This window comes from Papio anubis, chromosome 9 (genome assembly GCF_008728515.1).
Source record: "Papio anubis isolate 15944 chromosome 9, Panubis1.0, whole genome shotgun sequence".
Lineage (NCBI taxonomy): Eukaryota > Metazoa > Chordata > Mammalia > Primates > Cercopithecidae > Papio > Papio anubis.
In genome coordinates this window covers 63221696-63234152 of record NC_044984.1, presented here as the reverse complement: position 1 = coordinate 63234152, position 12457 = coordinate 63221696, and the positions used below count along the sequence as shown (strand labels likewise).

At 43.4% G+C, this 12457-nt stretch overlaps 1 protein-coding gene across 1 annotated transcript in view; it reads left to right on the top strand.

The window, feature by feature from the left end:
* The window catches only part of CPM (carboxypeptidase M), a 76641-nt gene that overhangs the window by 30964 nt on the left and 33220 nt on the right, over positions 1 to 12457 (top strand). The window lies entirely within an intron of this gene.

Below are 12457 nucleotides of genomic sequence, written 5' to 3'. Positions count from 1 at the left end.
GGTTTGGACAAATGTGTGATGACAGGTATCTAGGACAGTTCCCCTGCCTTTTGTTGGCATTGACCGATTCGTATTGAACCAATTTTATGTCATTGGTTGATTCCTAATGAACCATTTCCTTGTCTACAACAAGCTCTTGGCTTGCCCTCTTACAGTGATGAGTTGGAGTCTCTCCATGACAGAACCAGACTGGAAATTCTTAACATGCTTTCCAGTCTCATTAACATTGAGATAGTCAAAATCTATGTGATGTCCTCAATAATTTTGGAAACAGGCCATGTAAGAAAATGTTGTGGAAGATGTGTTTATGGTTAATGATTCAACACAGTTAACAGAAGTGACTTGGCTTCCTGCCCTGCCCTCATGGCAACATGCGACTTCCCAGTTCAGCACTGTTCTCTGCTATTAGGGCCTGCGAATTCTGAATGAGATTCAGTCCTTGGAGTTGAGAAGGTAATTTACCTGATGCTTGGTGGTGTGAATGTTTGTGACAGTTGTCGTGCTAATACATTCTGAAGGACATGTTCTTTCAAAATAGCCCCTTCCACTTTCTGAATCCACACTTCAGTTTTCTTTTTAACTTCAGTGAGTGTGGGTCTGTTTGACCTGATGTGCAGATCTTCTAGCGCATACATTTCTGCCGTCTCTCGGCATAACAAGTTGGCAGTCTATCCCTATGTTACGTACACTGTTTATATTCAAAATTTGTCTTTAATTGGTCTGATACTACGTCCTCTGCTAGGGCCAGTAGTTTGTCATCAGTCAATTTGTACACCTGAGGCCCTCAAACAAACACATGCTTACAGTGTTTCTGGCACTATTTTTAAAGCTTGTTAGAATTAAATGAGACAGCGCAACAACCCCATGAGGGTAAGTACTGTTAATCCCACAATATGGATAAGGAAACTGACTCATTTAGAGGGATTAAGCAATTTGCCCAATACCACATGGCTAGTAAGTGACAGAACTGGGTTTTAGCCCTGACACTTTGACTGTGGAACCTGCACGTTTCATCACTATGTCAGATGCTCTGAAGAGGATACTACATATCATCTCATCTCACATGCTGTGTTCAGGCAGATGATGTGCTGCTCAAATACCTGTTTTGATGTCTTTAGTAAACTACTGATCTATTTTTGAGATTTAAATCTCAAAACAGTGGTACTAGTGAGAAGTAGTCCACCTTTGTTGATTCACCAAATGTCTCGGTTAGGGAAACTAATTTTGGTAACTTCAAAGCCTCTCCTGCTATTGGGAGCTGAGCATCCTTCACTGTGGACTCTCACTTGCTTCACTTTAGAATGAGAGCTTTTTAGGGTAAAACTCAGAAAGTAGGATGAATGCAAGAAAAGCCTTTCTTCTCCAGAATAGCTTATGGGGAAACTAGTAAATTAATTGCCATTATTCCTTGCCACTAAAGGATGAGTTATTATGGTAGCAATAAATAGACAATATGGCTGTGCAGACCTCCAACAAACTGTCTTTTCTGGGGTCAAAAGGGATCTGAATTAACCTCTTCTTAAATTACAGCTCTGTGACACCTGCAGGCACTCATAACAAATAAGAACACCAGGCCAGGCACAGTGGCTCTTGCCTGTAACACATTGGGAGGCTGAAGTGAGTGGATCGCTTGAGCTCAGGATTTCGAGACCAGCCTAGACAACATGGCAAAACCCCGTCTCTACAAAAAAAAAAATACAAAAATTAGCCAGGCATAGTGGCTCATGCTTGTAGTCCCAGCTACTCAGGAGGCTAAGGTGGGAGATTGACTTGAGCCCTGGGAGGTCAAGGCTATAGTGAGCCATGATTGCACCACTGCATTCCTGCCTGGCTGACAGAATGAGACCAATAGGGCAGGAAGAAACAAAACCTGAACACTGAAGCAGAATGTCCCTGACATACTGTAAAAAGAGAAACTTCAAATGGACAATAAATGTATAGTGCTAGTTGTAATTATTGTGCCTTTTTTTTTTTTTTTTTTTTGAAATGGAGTCTTGCCCTGTCGCCCAGGCTGGAGTACAATGGCGCAGTCTCCACTCACTGCAATGTCCACCTCCCAGATTCAAGCGATTCTCCTGCCCCAGCCTCCTGAGTAGCTGGGATTACAGGCACACATCACCATGCCTGGCTAATTTTTTGTATCTTTAGTAGAAATGGTGTTTCACCATATTGGCCAGGCTGGTCTTGAACTTCTGACCTTGTGATCTGCCCACCTTGGCCAAGAAATCTCTTTAAGTATTCATTTGTACTTTAACATAATGCTTGATCTCGCTCTTATTATAGCTGAATTGCCCTCCAAAAAGATGATCTGATTATGTTTGACCTCTTCCCCAAGGGACCAAAAAGGGAAGTTCTCAGCTTTTTATAGTATGAGGCCCCTAGAGGTTTTCACTTTGGGGATTTAAAAACAAGTTTCCTGTATCTATATGAAGGCGGGGGGGGGGGGGGGGGGGAACCCTAGAGGGGAACATAGAAAAATTTTAATGATTGGGGCATGATAATTATGTCCAGTTTTTTAAACTCCATTCTTAAAAATGTCTTATAATTTATAGGTTAAAAATTAAAATGTTTAGAGGAAGCGGGACAGGTTTATGAGCCTCTGACCTGGGAATGGAGTGGGAGGAATAGAGAAGGTGGAGTTGCAAGAGGAGAACGGCAGAGGAATTTCCTACAGTCTTCCTGTTTTTGTTGATGGTTAGTGATTAATGAGACAGGCTGTTCTGTTTCTCTGGGAGTCTTGACTGTCTTTAAGAAAAAGAAAGAAAATGTATTGCAACTCAATGCAGCTTCAGATTTTTCCTCTTTTTTTTTTTTTTTTCCAATTAAAAAAGCAACTATCCCTAATTTAGGAACTGAAATTCCCAAACCTCCCCATTCACCTATTCGGAAAGAAATGAAATGGAACTTAACATCTACATTTCTTGGGTATAATATCAAAACTTTAATGCTATGGAGATGAACGTGTAAGCAAGTGAAACTGTATCTTCCCATAATGTTGGAAGAATCTAACTTGAAGCCAGACATTTGGTTTGGATCTTGGCACTTTCTTGTATGGAAGTATTCCAGGCAGGTCCATCGACTCTTGATTTGATCTAGAAAATTGGGTTCTTTCCAGAGCCCACCCAAGATGGCACCTCATAGACTAGCCACGGACTTTTCCATCAATACTGGAAAACAGTTTCCTCTAATCTCTGGACCAGGGGTGACTCGGACTCCAAGTGAACTTCCTCAGGTTTGTTTGTTAATTTATCCAATCATCCATTCACTCAGCAAACATTTATCAATCATTGGCTAAGTATACGCCAGACACTACATTAGGATTTTGCAAACACAGAGATACACAATCCTTTGCTTGCAGGAAAACCTTTGGTTTCAATAAGTGATAGGAGAGGGGTTGCAGGGGTACTATCTATGAAAGTTCAAAGGAAGCATCTAACTTAGGGTGGTAGGGGATGGGGCTGAGCAGAAGGATCAGGAGGCTTTTAGCTGAGCCTTGAAAAGGCAAGGGGAGGTTGGCCGCTTTGATGGGGTGGGCTAAGGACAATCCGTGCAGAAGAAAGAGCAGGTATTAAAGGTGTCAAGGCAGGGAGTTACCTCCTTTGGGAACTACACATAATGAAGAATGGCTAGGGCCTGGTATATGGGATTGGGGTGGGAAACCCAAGGCAGGAAGAAGACAGATCCCAAGAGGTCTGGTGTGCATGCTGAGGGGATCAGGTGCCATCTCAATGCCATGGGGAGTCATTGAAGGAAAAGCAGTTAGAGCCATGGGATCCAGTTCATATTTGATCAATCACCCAAACAAAGGAAAGTTTACTCAACAACATGCTTTCATTTGGACTTCATTTTGTCAAAGTGTGAAAGTGATGTCAGAAATATAAATGAGTGTCTTGACTGCACACCACCACATCCAGCTAATTTTTGTACTTTTTGCAGAGAACTCCTGACCTCAAATGATCCACCTGCCTCGGCCTCCCAAAGTGCTGGGATTACAGGTGTGAGCCACCTTGTCTGGCCTAAAACATATTTTCTAAGCTTTCTTTACTTCTGGGTCACTTCCACAAAATTTTATGGTTCTGGAACCCCTGTCTGAAAAAGCACAGGTATCAGCAGTAAGTATAATGAACATTCACTAGAGGGAAAGTCATTTTGGTTTGGGTTGGTTATGGAAGCAGTGTCATATGAAAAGGGCTGGACTATACTGCAGAAATAGAAGACCCACAAATTGCTATGGCTTGTAACAGAAAAATAAAGATGTAGATCTCACTCATATGTCCGTTATTGAACAGTTGTGACTCTGCTCCCTGTCACCTTCCCTCCAGGACCAAAGCTGACAGAGCACCCTCTATCCAATCATTGCCTGTCTTGTGTCAGAGGGAAAAGAGATGGCAAATCAGGCATCAGCCCTTACAGCTCTGCCCAGAAGTGGTACATATAATTTCTGTCCACATTTCACTGGACAGAGCAGGTCACATGGTATGCCTGAGTTCATCAGGGCACCAGATGTTGGGCCACCAATAGTACAGCCCACCACCAAGGTCTTTACTAAGAAGGTGACCTGGGCCTTGGGGAATGGCCATGATTTACCTGGTAGACACAGTAGGGGAGCAAAAGGAAAATATGATAATATTGTTATGAAATCAAGACTTAGCCACATGAAACCTTTTTTTTTTTTTTGAGACTGAGTCTCACTCTGTCACCTAGGCTGGAGTGTAGCGGCATGATCTTGGCTCACTGCAACCTCCACATCCCAGGTTCAAGTGATTCTCATGCCTCAGCCTCCCAAGTAGCTGGGTTACGCACACTACCATGCCCAGCTCATTTTTGTATTTTTAGTAGAGACAGAGTTTCACCGTGTTACCCAGGCTGGTCTCAAACTCCTGACCTCAAGTGATCTGTCCTCCTCGGCCTTCCAAAGTGCTGGGATTACAGGCGTGAGCCGCCATGCCCGGCTGTGACACCCTTAGAAAACTAACTTCAAGGCAGAATGCTTCACAGTGACAATTCTTAGGATGCCACTTGATAGAAATATTCTGGAGAGAGAAAAACCCAGGTGAGTCAGAGCAGTCTGGGGACACTTCTTAGAACCAGGATTCTGTGGGACTCAGAGGATTTTAAAAGGCAGAAAATCCATTGAAGTCATTTTAGGCTAAAACAACATAAAGAAGGTGGGGCTGTGCCTTGGGTACTAGGGTGCCTTGGGTACTTCTGCAGGCATATTTGTGGTGGCAGGTAGTGGGAAATTCAGGGGGAGGGCAGGTGATCGAGGACCCTGAATACCTAGGGGAAGAATCTGGATCTGGATGTTATGTGCCAATATTTATCAATAAAAAGCAGTCCTGGAGATACACCAATAATTTTTGAAATGTTACAATAGATGCTAATTGAAACCTACTATGTGTCAGGCACTGTTAGGTTAGCAGTGAACAAAACCAGCAACCTAAACAAAATGGTGAACACAACAGGCAATGCCCTTGTGGGTTACATTTCGGTTGAGACAGACACTATATAGATAAACAAATATACAATCTCAAAGAATGAAAAAGTTGTGAAGAAAGATGACACAGGATTAGAGAGTGACTAGGGTGTATATGGTGGCAGTGGTGGTGGTGGTGCAGCCAAGGGGTGGGGTGGATCAAAAGACAGCTGTGAACACTGGTAAGCATGAGGTAGTCCCTGGTAACAACCAGCGCTCCACACCCTACCCTCAGAGTGCCATCGCAGGGTTAGCATACTCCACTGAGTAAAGCTTCCTTGTCCAGGCGATCAGTTAGAAGAGCCAGGAATGCTGGGCCCAAAGAGGTGGGCCAGAGAGAAAAGTGCAGGGGACATAGTTCCCAGATCCATGCAGAATCCCTGGGGACTGCTGAGTCCCACAACCTCCACAAGGCCCAGGGTTACACTCACACAGCAGGTGGCCTCATTTTAGACCCCACACCAGAATCTGTGCAATGGGAAATTCCAGTGCAGCAGAAGTTGGAGTCAAATGCCTGCCTATTTCTCGTTCCATTTTGGGATGCCTGAACAGGGAAGCCTCCTGTGTTCCTCTCACTCCCATATTAAACTGAACTGCAAAACTCATGGTTCTAAGTAGATTTTAGAATTGACCTAGGCAGAAGAAACAGCCCAGCCCCTTCATTACTTCAGAGCAGAATAGAGCACTTACTCTGATCACAGCAGCACAAGACCCCTGGATCACCTGACTCCCTGAGACCCTTCCTTGACAGATTCCCCTGTCCATAAACAAAGTCAGGAATTCCCAGCCCGCTATGCAGAATATGACAGTTAAGCTTTACTGGGATCCTGTGGCTGACCTGGGGCGGGCTAGAGGGCATCGCATCTGACAGGCTCTCAGCTTTGCAAGTTCAGAAACAGACTGAGTGTTTATGTGGACTGGCCTAAACTGGAAACTCTGCAGAAACCCCAGTGTGTGCAGGGTGGTTTGCCATGAAAAAAGGTGCATGTCCCAGAGACAGGGTGTGTATGGTGTCCATGTCTTTCCTTCCCTTGCCACTCTAGCCACCCTACTTCCTTTTTTCTTTCTTTCTTTTTTTTTTTTTTTTTTTGTGTCAATTTTTTTTTTAAATTTTACTTTAAGTTATGGGATACATGTGCAGAACAAGCAGGTTTGTGACATAGGTATACATGTGCCATGGGAGTTTGCTGCACCTTATCAACCCATCATCTAGGTTTTAAGCCCTGCATGCATTAGGTATTTGTCCTAATGCTCTCCCTCCCCATGCCCCCCAACCCTCCAACAGGCCCCAGTGTGTGATGTTCCCCTCCCTGTGTCCATGTGTTCTCATTGTTCAACTCCCACTTATGCGTGAGAACATGCCTACCCTACTTTCTTTTTGTTTTTTTTGTTTGTTTTGAGACAGAGTTTTGCTCTTGTTGCCCAAGCTGAAGTGCAACGGTGCAACCTCTGCCTCCTGGGTTCAAGGGATTCTCCAGCCTCAGCCTACCAAGTAGCTGGGATTACAGGCATGTACCACCACGCCCAGCTAATTTTGTATTTTTAGTAGACGGGCTTTCACCATGTTATCAGACTGGTCTCGAACTCTCAACCTCAAGTGATCTGCCTGCCTTGGCCTCCCAAGGTGCTGGGATTACAGGTGTGAGCCACCACGCCTGGCCTACCTACCCTACTTTCTTAGCCTATTTGCTGACTAGCATTCAAACTGAGTGGAGGGAGAACACCTAACAGCCTGATCCCAGAAGTGCAGCTACTCCAGATTCCACAGCTCTGGAGCAAAGTGACTAAGGCTCACCTGTAGTCCTTAAGTGGAGAGCAATTTGGGATGTATCAGCTAATCAAACAAAACCGAGGCAGCAAACAATAGCCATCAATTCTCAAACCATCCTCATCGTGCCTCTCGACTACCTCCTTCCATTTCTAATTCTTCCCAGAGGGGAGACAGACAATAACCTCAACAGCAGAAGCCAGTACACAGCAAGCTTGCTTCACACACTTACATTTCTTTTGTTTTTCTTTTTTTTTTCTTCGATGTTTTCCATTTTCCATCTCTGAGGTGATTAGCAGTACAGCATAGTGGTTAAGAACACAGCAGGGACTCCATGGATAGACTACCCAGTCTTGTCCTTTGTTACAGTGGTTCTTAAGCTTTCAGGCGACTGGGAATCACCTGGAGAGCTTATTAAAACACAGATTTCCAGCCGCATGAAGTGGCTCACACCTGTAATGCCAACACTTTGGGAGGCCGAGGTGGGCAGATCACTTGAGGTCAGGAGTTCGAGACCAGCCTGGCCAACATGGTGAAACCCCATCTCTATTAAAAATACAAAAATTAGTTGGCCGTGGTGGCGCACATCTGTAGTCCCAGCTACTCTGGAGACTGAGGCATGAGAGTTGTTTGAACCCAGGAAGTGGCAGCTGCAGTGGGCCGTGATTGCTCTACTGCACTCCAGCCTGGGGGGACAAAGCAACAAAGCGAGACTCTGCCTCAAAACACACACACACACACACACACACACACACACACACACACACACAGATTACTGCTCCCCAACCCCAGAGTTTCTATTTCAGCACGTCTAGGGTGGAATGCAAGGATGTGCGGTTCTAACCAGTTCCCAGGTGATACTCATACTCTTGGTCCCGCGACCACACTTTGAGAACCTCTGCCTTATGAAGTTCCCAAGGACTGTTGAATTGTGTATGAAAGGATAACCCTATATCTACCATTTGTGGCTGTTAGGGTTAAATGAGTGAATATACATAAAATGCTTTGAGCTGTGAATAATAAAATGCAAGCATAGCTAGTCTGGAAAGCTCACCCATGCCTTTTGTCTCTGTTTTGTTTGTTAACCTCCATTTGTTTTGTTTGTAATAAACCACTTAGCCAGGTACCTCTTCCTCTCCTTCAAATACAGAGGGCGTGTGAACTTGGGGACTGTGTGTTTAAACTGACTAAATAATATGTGATTTTCAACTCTTCTGGGGATTCACTCATTATTTAATGTGGGTTTTGCGTGCTGTATGTGATCAACTTCTTGTGTGTGGGGTATAGTGGGAATGTGCATACGTGAAATTGATGTCAGATCTTTGGATCATTATTAGGGAAGATAAAAGGAACTCACACTACAGTGCGGCCTTACAGCAGCCTTGCCAATAGGGCTGTTATTCCCACTTACAAGGAAGAAACTGAAACTCAGTTCATTGAGGAAACTCTCTCAAGCTTGGACTTAGGTCAAAGGTGACTTGTAAGGATACACAGAGAAACATGCAAGCCTGGGAAACCAGCTGATCTGTTATTCTGTGTACCAGAACTTTATGTATCAGACCAAACACACAACAAGCCTCAAGAAAAACTGGAATGTGCTTCACATCACTGCGGCTTTGTCCCAGTGACTGGGCCACCCAAGGTCTCTGCTTCTCCCTAGGCATGTCCCATTGAGACTCTCCACACAGAGATAGTCTGATGGAGTTGTGACATTAACACCCAAGGTGGAATGTCCCAGTAGGGTAGCCTTGGATTCAGGTGTCTTGTTCTGTAATCAGTCATAGCCAGGAAGAAAGCCCAGTCTTGCCCCAGGTGCAAACCACAGCAACACGATGCTGAAAGAACTGCTGGGAACTTTTTCCCCAGAGTGGGGTTGACTTTGGCCTGTTTAGTACTTTCAGGGACATTGAGGCAGGCTTAGATCCTCAGAAGAGCACAGATTTTGGAATCAGACAGACTTGGATTTGAACCCTTGTTCTGCCACTTAAGTTTCCTCAACTATACATTGTGGCTATTACACACCTCACAGGTATTGTGAAGATCAAATAACATAAAGTGCTTAGCAGAGTGCCTGGCACATAGTATCTGCACTTTTGAATGGTAGGGTTTGGTATTTTTCTTTTTAATTTAAAAAACTGGAAAGATAGAAAGGTGAAAATAATTACTTGGCTTTATCATCCTATCATTTAGTCTCTTATCCCTGACAGTGTACCATTTTCAATCCTGTTGGGATGCATTCGTTATTATTATTAATTTTTTAAGAGATAGGTCTCGCTGTGTCCCAGGCTGCAGTGCAGTGGTACAATCATGATTCACTGTAACCTCTAACTCCTGGGATCAAGGGATCCTTGCACCTCAGCTTCCTGAGCCTAAGGTTGTTGTATTGGTTGGAACCCCGAGGGCGCGCCAACAGACAACAGGAGGCGGTGTGGAGCAACATGCTGTTTTAATGAGTGCCTAGGTGCACGCGGCTGAGGCCTAAAATGGCGTCAGCCCCAAGTGAGGACACGGCAAAGGTTTTATAGTCTCCTATAAACAGGAAGTGTCCTAGTCTGACGTAACTGCCATGTTGTACCTGGATGGCCTGTTTCTCGATCTTCAGGGGTACATGTCTTCCGGCCAGGGTAGGTGTCTTCCTGCTGGCTGTCTTCCTGCTTCTGGTGTCTTGCTGAGGCACGATGCTGATGCAAGTGACCTTGCGCCTTGGAACTGGGCTTGAGAAGGGAGGAGTTATTCATCTTCTTAAGCTTTCAGGCCCTGGGGAGAATGTTACAGTGTGTAGCTAGGATTACAGACATATGCCACCACACCCAGCTAATTTTTAAAGTTTTTGTAGAGATGGCATCATACTGTGTTGCCCAGGCTGGTCTCAAACTCCTGGCCTCAAGTGATCCTCCCACCTCAGCCTCCCAAAGCACTGGGATTACAGGCATGAGTCACCACACCTGGCCTCATCCATTATTTAAGGCTTTATATGCTACGAAGCTATAGGTTTTTAATAGAAAGTCTGTTTAACATGGTTGTGATTATATAATTTTGCATTCTTTTTCCACATTATAAAATATTTTAATGTTATAAATTCTGTACGTAATTTTAGTGAACGTGCTATAGTTTACATAAAATTACTTATCATTGGACACCTAACAATAGAGAATTGACTAAATGGTAGTGCATTCATATAATAAAATATTCGTCAGCCATTTAAAAAGGTGGATTAGAAGTATATTTCTTAACATATAAAGATGTTAACGATTATATGTAAAATGAAATGATTGTACCTAAATATCAACTACCTCTCAAATCTGTCTGGACGTTTTCCTACCTCAGTCTCAGCAACTTTCAAACTTTAATGAGCCTCCCAGTCACCAAAGGAGCTTGCTAAATGCCAGTTTCACACTTTACCCCAAGAGTTTGATTGAGGCTGGGGCTCAGGAATTGGCATTTTTACAAAGATCCCCAGTGCCTCTGATGTGGGAAAGGCACCTCACCTATTTCTGCCTGTTGAAGCTATACTTAATTTTCCAAGCTTCTCCTTCTACTTTCTCCTGAACTCCTATAGTGTTTTGTAGCACTTGTCTGCTTTCTTGTCTTAGAGATCTTAACGAACACTTCTAAATTATAAAACTTTTCCTGATCCTCCAGGCAAACTTAGTTGTGCACTTATGTCACAGCCCCAGGATTTGTGTTAAACCCTGCGTGAGTTCCTGAATATAGATAAACTTCATTTACTTAGTGGTGGAGAGAGAGAGGCTGAGTACTTCAGAACTCTTTAGAACACCTGTTTTAGCCAGAACTTTTGGGAGTAAAGGTAGTCTTTCTAACCTTGATTTAAAACAAAAACAAAACTTTGTTTAGATTACTTCTTACCCTGACAGTCATGTTGTGAAAAGTAAATAGTTTGTCCTTTGTGCATTTGCTCTGGTCTAGACCAGAGATAGCCAGTAAGTTGGAGAGGGCAGTTAAAACCCTTCAAGAGGCCTGTCATTCCAAAGGATAGTGTTCTTCAGGTCAGTTGGTTGGTTTTCATTCTCAGACTGTATCGTTGAGGTTGTTCAAGGTAAGATTCTCATCTTGCAGTTCACTTAGGGGCCACTCGTGCTAAAATTGAGATTGAATTACTCATCAAAGTACTTCTTCATTTAGATTTTTATCAGTGTGATTTCCCTCCTTCCTTAAACAAAATAATATTGGAGATCCATATCAAGTCAGGTTTATGCCATCTTCCATTATCTTTTATGTAATAGGCCAGCTTGCAGATGCATAGTTATCAATAACTATTGATAAATATTATATCGAGATGATACTTAATTTTTTCCTTGCTTGTAAGTGAACTAGATCATATTCTGTACAATTAGTTAACACAAAAGAATTCCTCAGAAACAAACTTTAAAAGCCAGGTGTAACAGCTTACTCATGAAAAGTTCCTTGTTTCATATGAAAAAGGTAACTTTGTAGAAGTAAAGCTGCAGACAACAAAGAATTGACAGGGTTGGGGAATGGAAGGTTAATGAAATTGGTTGATCAAATGCTTCTGATGGGGACCCACCAGATGTAGTAGTGTGCTTGTCCGCGTGGCAAACTCAGAATCACTCTTCAGAACCTTGTGTAGAGGCATCATCTGTAAAACCCTACATCCGTAAAGCTTTTCATCAGCCCCCTCCTTGGAAAAAATTACCCATTTGCTTTTTTATTCTATGCCCACAACAGTACACTACACACACATCTATGATATGTCACACTCTGGTATATGCTTGTGTGTTGCTATTCTCCGATAGGTCAGAAATTCGTTGGGCATAGAGCATGTGGCTTATTAAGAGACAAGCAGCTTTTGTTAGTGGGAGGAGCACTAGAATTGAAGTCAAATAGACTAGAGTTCAGTTCTTGGCTCAGGGACTCAAATCACAGCCTCTGATTGGCAGTGTGATCATAAGCCCTTTACTTAATATTTTTGAAGATCAGTTTTTTCATTTGTAAAGTTTGGTTAATAATCCGTCTCAGTGGGTCATGACAAGGGATTACTTGAGATTACCTGAGCCTCGAGCAGCACACATAATATCTGCACAAAGCAAATCCTCAGTGAGCTTTCGTCTCTGCCCTTTCTTGCCCAAATCAAATAGAGCTAAGACTTAGATGCTTTCTTTGGGTTGTGGTTCCCAGTTCACCTGACAGTACTCACACATATCAAGGATGCTCCCAAGGGGCTGTGTCACATC